Genomic DNA, 8720 nt, shown 5'->3' on the forward strand with positions numbered 1-8720 from the left:
AGGAACTGTTTTAAAGGCGTGTTAAGGACTCACATTTGGGAGCGAGCTGCAGTGTGTGGGTGGGAGGGATGCGCAGAGCAGCTGGTCTGTGCAGAGGGACATGCTGGGAAGAGCTAGAGGAGTGAGGAAAACAGAGGTGGATGGTCTGGTGTCACTGCCTGTGGGTTTCATGGAGAAATCACCCCTCCTCTTTACAGTTTACAAGGGCAGGACTGTAAAAGCATGTAATATTTGATAGTTTCAATCCCCTCTTCTTGTTCTGACCACCTTAAATTAGAGCAGCTTTTGCTACCACGTTTGCCTCTTGCAGGAGGGCAAGGGAAGGGAAGCACTGTTATCCCCAAGGGTAATGATGGCAAAGGACAAATTGCAAAAGAGCAGCTGGTAAATCAAACCTCTCCCTGGTCACAGCACGCAAGAAACAGAAATTAATCTAGCAACAGATTTCTTACATTTACAAAACACGTACAGAAGGGAGAAATCATCTTGTGCTCAGCAGTAACACTTCCATGGAGCAGCATCTATTAGATGGTCTCGAACGCCTAAAAAGATGCATACAAATGAAATAGAAACAACTCTCCACTGCAGTAGAAACACCTTCTGCAGAGACACAAACGCATCCCTGATAATGCCAGGCCCTGCCCCCCGGCAGGTGATGTGCCCCTGAGGCCCTGCATGAGCTATCTTCCAGCTTTTCATAACTCACGATACCTCCAGAGCTCAGAAATGCCATTGCCTCATGCTCCCTCCTTCACAAACCACTCTGCCTCTCTCCACCTATTTCTGCATTCCCTACTTCCCCCAGTCCCACCTCCCAGCTCTTTTCCTTCCCCTTTAGCTTCCAACTCCTTTTTCATTCTTCCTCTCCAGCCCACTCTGCGTGTCAGTCCCTTTTTTTCCCCCATCCACAAATACATAGCACCAGACCCTCCCAAGCTGCTTTAAAAAAGTAGAATTTTGTTATATATGAACTATTTTTCACCTTTTTAAGCTGTAACTCAATTTTCTGCCCCTGGTAGCTTCTTCTCAGTAAAATATTTCACGTAGAAGTTGCTCTCATTGTCTCAGCTTCCTGTGCTATATTTCTTATCAATTAGATAATAAATTACCTCTCTGGTAGTGTTACTTAAATGGAGTTCATGCTCACAGTGACTCCAGAAGAATCAAAGAAAAGTTAATCCATCCTGGGAAGTCCTGTTTACTCCCTTTAGCTGGAAGACCAAGGGACTGGCATTTTTTAATACTTGGAATTTCTGATTATATCCCAAGGGGAAAATGTGGAAAAGAGGGGAAAGGATAAAATTAGGATCTTGCTTAATAGAAACTTCTTAAAAAAAAGGTCTGAGATTTGCCTCAAGATTAATCACAGCATCTTCACAGTCTTCTTCCTAAAAAACTCATTTTTCCTGTTGGCAGCCAAGCCAAAGTCTTTTAAAGTGAAATAAAAAGCAATTGTGTTAGAAAGGTGATGTCACCACATCCATTGTGAGAGACTAATGTTACCCGTATTTCTTCCTGACTATTTTTTTTTTCTTTTCTTTCAGAGAAGTTGCACCCACAGTCGGTCAGATGTACATTTGCTAAATTTATGCACCTGTACTTTTTTCCACCTTCTATCTGCAATGGTTTCCTTGCTCGCAGGTTGTAAATATCTGTGACAGCCGCTGAACCTTGCAGTAGCAAAGCTCTTGATATAGTGAAACGTTCTCAGGACTAAAAGCCATTTACTACAGAAATTCAGAAATTCCCCCCCCCCCCCCTCCTTTTCAGGAGACAAGATTTTTTCTTTCTGCCTCCCCATCCTGTAAGAGAGAATTGCATTGTGATGTTCTGCCTCTATGGTCCATCAGGCTGGGCATCCAGGGCTAATTTCCACTGAAGAAATTAAAATTTCTAGAGCAAATTTTCTAGAGCAAATGTAGTAATTTTCATATGGAAAACTCTTGTTATATGTGAAGATCTGGGAACAGGAGGAGGTAAGCAGGGTGAGCCAGCAGGGGAACACCGGCAATGGCAAAGGTGCTGTAAAAACTCCAACATATAATCTAATATGAAATAACTTGTAGAAAAGAGAAGCTTGTTCTAGCAAAAGACATTCCCTAGCTGATGATGCTGAGATTCAGGTTTAAAGTGTTATCCTCTCTGACTTATCTTTGGATGTTGCTCTTACACAACTGCTTTCCCATGAAGAACGAGGTCTGTGTAAGGGCGGCCGGGTCAGGCTGGGGTGGCCCACAGGTGTTACCCCTGCAGTTGTACCTGGGCGAGGCAGCTGGCAGCAAAACCAGTTTACCAAGCTGGTTTAAGAGGGTTGCGTGGCAGAATATAAACGGCTGTACCGCAGCAACTAAACTCAGTATGCTCTTGAGCACTGAGCAGACCTAAGGTAGCATCTCTTCATCCGCAGAAGACAAAGTGGTGACTCTGGCACACAACCACGGGGCACAGTTTCTCACTGTGTAATGAACTTCACCTCTGCTCGGCAGACCCCAGGGCTTGGCCGTAATGTGCAATGCACATGATGGATTGGTGTGATATCTGACCTGTGGATATAAACACAGGGCTTCATGCCACAGCACTTTTGGCCCTTAATCTTCATAGGCAGAAAAATGATCACCTAATTTGGAGAAAATAAAGGCTATCTCTGGGCTTTAAAAAAAAAAAAAAAAACCAAAACAAAAAACCCAAAACAAACACCAACAAAGCACTCCACCTTGACATATTCAGAACATACTACATTGCACTGAAAATATCCCTTAAAAGAAAATGAGTTTAGTAAAAGCAATATATAAAGTTAATGAATGACTATCAGAGCAACTGACATAAAATATCACCTAAAGGAAGAAAAATCTTTATTGGCATCTTAGTGGTTTTATTCACTGGAATCATACAACTGCTAAAATGCCCATAAGAAATAATTTTATTTACCTCAGGGCAATTTTTTACTACACAGCTCTTGCCCTCAAAGAAATTCTGTATTTGCTGTATCAGGGCCCTACTTAACCACGTACTTAAGCACCAGCCAGACTCCATCAATTGTGTAAGTACTTCCAGGGAGCCTTCAGCGCAATCACTCGTGTTGCTTGAGCTGGGGTGATGCAGAAGAGCAATGTCAAAATACATCCTTGCAATGCACACAGCAGAGATGGTCCTGCTCTAAAGTTTCTTGTTGGTGTCTTGAATTCCCTCCTGATGATACGGCCACACTATGAATGAAACTTTGCAGCCCTTATTGCCACCTGCCCTTCCCTGCTGATCTCACATTTCTCTTAAGTCAGAAGAACCCCAAACCAACCAACCAGCCAGCAGAAACACCCAAAAAGGCTTCAGTGGAGAAGGAGCATCCTTCACAATGAAGGAGGCAATCTGCACAGAACCCATCCTGAGCAAGCAGACCATGCTCCCTGGGCAGGGGTGAGTTAGGCTTCTGGGGATGGGTCTCCTGGGGGTTTCCATGCTTCTGGAGACCAAGTGCTTCATCCAGGCTTCATTAGCACAGAAAAACATTAAAATAGGAATGAAATCTCAGTGCTGACATGTTTTATTCCTTACTGTTTTGACTTTGCAACGCAAGCCATTTGTTATTGATCAGGTTTTCTTTTCAGCTGTTAAAAATTCACAGAAATTCCATCCTGAAGGTGAGACGTGCACATACATACCTACACATATATGTACATGCACACATATATGTAAACACATACACCCATACACACAAACATCTCAATAGTCCTGATGTCTCTACATGCATACACACACCCCGGTGAGTCAGCACAAAATCTAGAGTCATCACGTGGACCAACATCACTGTGCCCTCATTAATGCAGTCATCAGTGCAAAAGCAGCAAAACTTGGCAATGGGATCACATCTGGTAGAAGGGGAGTGACGGAGCTCAGCAACCCTCTATTCCAGTCACATACCTGGGGGAATCCCTCCTGGAAACTGCAAAAACATTGAGAAGAGGCTATTTTCTCTGTTGCCTCTGCTGCAGATTGGTGCAGCCTGTGTTTTTCCTTCCAAGCCTTTGCTGCTTCCTCTTTGGGAGAGGGGCGCATGAAGAAGGAGAGGTATCAAAAGAAGACAATTATTTCCTGCATTTCCTCTTACCTGTTACTGAGGCAATTCCAACTCAGTCCCAGGTGTGCACATCACCTGAAGCATGAATTCTTATTTGAAACATGTGAAAAGCAGTAGAGAAAAAAAGCACCTAAAACCATAAAAAAAAGTAGTAGGAAAAAAATACATAAGAAGAAAAAAACAATCTGCAGCAGGAAGCATACTGACCTCCCAGAGCCTCATATCCAAAAAAATACTTATCCATAGCAAAATACCAGTATTGTACTAATTAGACAGGAAAACATTCTATCATACTGCAAACATGCCCTCTGCTTTTCCATGCATACATGACATGTAAATCAATGTCCTTTCTGCTCATTGCAAACATGCCGTGACGTTCACCATCAGCTGGTGGCATCCTGCCAACCCAGCCACCGGGCACTGCAACCAAGCCACACCGACGCATGGAGGGGGGAGGTGGGGGTGGTGGGGGTGTAGAGATAGGGGGAAAAGGCCGAGGTGCAGACTGGCCTCATCAGGGAGGACTGGTTCCCGTGAGGTTTGGGCAGCTCCAGGTAACCAGGCTGATGGAAAACTGACCGCGTGAACAGAGAACGGCCACGGCTGCTTTACCTTGTTTTCTGCTTCTGCTGTGAGCAGGTCGTGTCCTACAACAAACTTCCAGACACTGTTACCATGTCCTTTGCTTGTTTTGCATTATTATTTTGGTATTTAAGGTGCTGGTTTTTTCCTGCAATCAAAAGCTCCTACCTCTCAGTTATCAGCAGTCTGACAAAGTGGAATAACACTTACGTTTTCTGAATCTAATTAGTCCACCCAAACACAGTGGTTCAGCACTATGGTAACACTTCTTTCATATTGGTTGGACACAGAGTCACAAAGCAGGTCAGGCCAGAAGGGGTTTCAGGAGGTTTGGGTCAACTCCAGGCAGGGTCACCATCATGCAGGGCACTCAGGGTTGCCCTCACAGTCTCTGGGTCAGAGATCCACACCCTCAGAGCTCATCACACAGGCATCTGAATTTGCCCTAATACATTTAATATTACAAGAAATTCTTCCGAGGACTTAACTTCCAAGAACTTACGGTTTCAAGGAAACAAGCTTTCCTTGCACGTTCTTTTCACTATATGACTGTTCCCTGGAAAATCAGGGAATTCTAAAAATGAGAAAATACCTTATTTTTTAAAGTAATTCGTATGTGGTTTTCTGCAAGTATCTTACTTGGAAAGCCATTCAAAGGAAGCCTAATGAGTTGGAAAAAAAATCACATATCAGAAGTCTCTTATTCACCAAGACAACCTATGTGCAAGCTGAACCAAACCCCACATTTGGCCAAGCAAACAAAACTGATTGACTTGCCACACCTAACGAAGTGGCACCCATACCAGCCATTTCAGCTGGAGTTGGGAAGACCTGTGTAATGAAATATGAATAAAGATACCATGTGCCAGATTACAGACACATCAATATTATAGCCCACACAGATCTGGAAGAGGTTGTTAATCAATGAAGTCAAATGCCCTTGATGCTCATGGCAGCAATTCCAAGCTCGGCCTTGCTTGGAGGCAATCCACCAAGGGTAAAGAGTTTGACCCAACCTTTGTCACCGCAGCCACACTGGATCTTCACTCTTCATACAATTCCAGCAGGTTCACAGTGTTCTATTGCCATTTCCCAGTAACACAGACCTTTCTAATGATACTGTGCCCTTCCTGCCACCATCTCATGCCTTTTCAATTACTGTGCCCATCCAGCCAGAAACTTCTATAACGATAACTTTATACCACATGACTTACAAAACTATCTCTGCTTCTGGGCTCGGTGGGGTCTTTTCAATAGTGTTTTTTCCCCTAACAAATACTCAGTTAATAATTGGGACTTATTTAAAAACTGAAGAAATAGTAAAACCTATAGACATCAACCACCCAAGGCAATTAAATGTCTGCCACTAAAAAGAAGTAAAGAAACAAGCTTACGAGAGAAATTAGCCCCACTGTTTAAATGGAAGGTTTTCAGATACTGCCATGACAAGAAAAATATGAGAGGAATTATATAAAGACTTGAGAACAAAAAAATGAAAGGATCATTTGCTTAATTCCATCATTACCAGAGGCAGGTGTCCTCAGGTTTAATCAGAATATCAATTTGTGGGGGTTTGAGGATTGTTTTTCCATTGCAAGTGGAAAAAAGATGATAATAAATTGAACACCTTTTCTGTGCTTTTATATTTTTAACCACCATTACTGGTTTTCTTTCTAGCACCCAGTATTAGTAACTCTGATTGTACTGGCAGCTGAAGCACCCACCCCTGTTCCTCCCATGGGGTTTCTGCAGGCTCAGGAAACGACTAACATTTGTTCTTGACACTTTTGGTTAGCATGGTTCAGGTCCCTGACAGGTTATTTTTCTTTGTGGCTCACGTTTTCCAAGTTTGCACTCATTTCTTGACTTTGAAGGTTTGCAGCACTGAGTTCTAGAAAATTTTTATGAACAAACACTATGACTGATGAAATCCTGGATCCTTGTTGGGAGCAAAACACAAGCATACAGGTCAACTAAAGAAGTTTGTGCCAGGATTATTGCCTTAAAAATTTGGAATAACCTTTTGTTTTGAAGACTTTCCTTCCATGAAACCAAGGATACATGCTTGAATTGGCCCTTGCATGCATTTAACAACAACTTTCTCTAGTGTGGTGGTTGTAGTCCTTTGTCAAAGAATTCATTCAAGGGAATGAATTGAATTGATGAAAACCTGGTGATTTGTCAGTCACCATGCAGCAGTGACAAATCAACCCTGAGGTGTGTCGGGGCTGCAGTTTTGTGAAGTGCATTGTTCCAAGGTAAACTGAGCAGAAAAAAAGAAACTTAAAACTATGAGTGTGTGAGTGAAGTCTTTCTGTCCAATTTTCTGCCTGTTGGCACTGAGTTTTGATAATACACCTTATAGAAATTATCTGCATCACTGTGGAACTTCAAATAAAAGGTTTTCCAGAGGTGATCAGGCACCATAACAGAATATTAAGAAGATTAAGAAAATATTGCCTTAATATCTAATCTCCCATTTACTTTGGTGTTGGCTTTCCCGTGCCAGCTCTTTCAGTGAGGGAAAAAGCTGGAACGATGCTGACATTTTCTTTAGACTACAACTGTAAGAATTAAATTTAGTGCAAATATTAATAGCTCATCCACCCTCTGCAAGTGTCTCTGGTTCCCAGCAGGAGAATTCAAGATGTTGTAAGGCCCATTAGCTGCAGCTACACATTAATTTTCAATTTTTTTATGTTGCCAACCACTTTGAAAAGATGACTTTTTTTGAGGCTTTTCTTTTCAGCTTCCACAGAGGTCATAAACAGCCATTTGCCTAGCTCTGCTAGTAGAACAAACCAGCTTCTCTACAGAAGAAAGAAAGAAATCAGATAATTAAGTCCTTTTTCACCATAGGATAGAGGAGTAGTTTCTGTTACCGCCAACGCAAGACTCCAGAGAACAAGCTGTTTTCATCACAGTTTAACTCTTTAGAGTTTGTACCAGAAAACCTCTCCACATCCCTCACATTCAAGTTTGGGGGTTCCCCTCCTCTTGTTTCTGGTAAGTCTCCCCAGCATCACTAGCAGATTAAATGTTCAACAGAGGGATAATATGTGTGGGATAAGATGTCTCATATTATTAGGTCTGTATCAAACCTATTAATTAACAAGATTATAAGATCAACACTGGAAAACATTGCCTTTCAGAGACCCGGCTGGGATGCTGTGCTCATCAATAGGGGAGTGAATACAAACATTATCCCAACTCCGCCGGAGTGCTAACATAAAAAAAAAAAAAAAAAAAAAAAACACCAAATTTTGTAACTCCTTAAAAGATACATGATACTGCTCCTGACACAGTTTCATTCTTACAGCCTCGATATTTAAGGCTCCACTAAGCTGTTGTAGCATAATATCAAGGTACATCACCACATCAAATTTCTCTCAACCTCTCCACCAGAGGAATTGTTCACTCTTGCATATGAACAATAATTTAAATCCAACAGAGCAGTGTAAATAATAGTGTTAGCAACATATACAAAAAGTAAGAGTCATAAGTAAGACAGGCACAACTCATTTCAAGCTCTGCAATTAGAGAGAAACATGAATTACTGGCTGTCATTTAGATCGCCCTACGCAGATTCATGGTCTCTGCAACTCAAACCCATAGCCCCTTGAGAAACTTTCTGGATTTCTTTTTATCTTTTAATACACTTCCTGATGGTATTCTATGAAATGAACCATCTGTCAATGACAGATATAAGCAGTTTATGTTTCTATACTGCGCGCTAACAGCTCAACGTACTGTACCAGCTCACCACAGTGCTCATGCACGGTCAAATTAAGTTGATGGAATCATTCTTTGAAACAGTTACTTTCAAACACTTCTGGCACTTCTACAACATAATTTCTCTTTACTTCTGATTTGCATAACTAAGAAATCTGTTTGGACTGAGATTTTAAAGCTCCATCATAGAGGTTATTTTTCTACCCAACTCGCAAGCCCTTGGAAATAACAGGTGAGTAACTGCTGACATGAACTTCACCTGCAGTGATTTGAACAGCTCTGATGTGCAGTAATTTTTAGCACTGTGATTTTATTTCCTCTTTAAAAAAAA

Source organism: Falco peregrinus, chromosome 1 (genome assembly GCF_023634155.1).
Source record: "Falco peregrinus isolate bFalPer1 chromosome 1, bFalPer1.pri, whole genome shotgun sequence".
Taxonomy (NCBI): domain Eukaryota; kingdom Metazoa; phylum Chordata; class Aves; order Falconiformes; family Falconidae; genus Falco; species Falco peregrinus.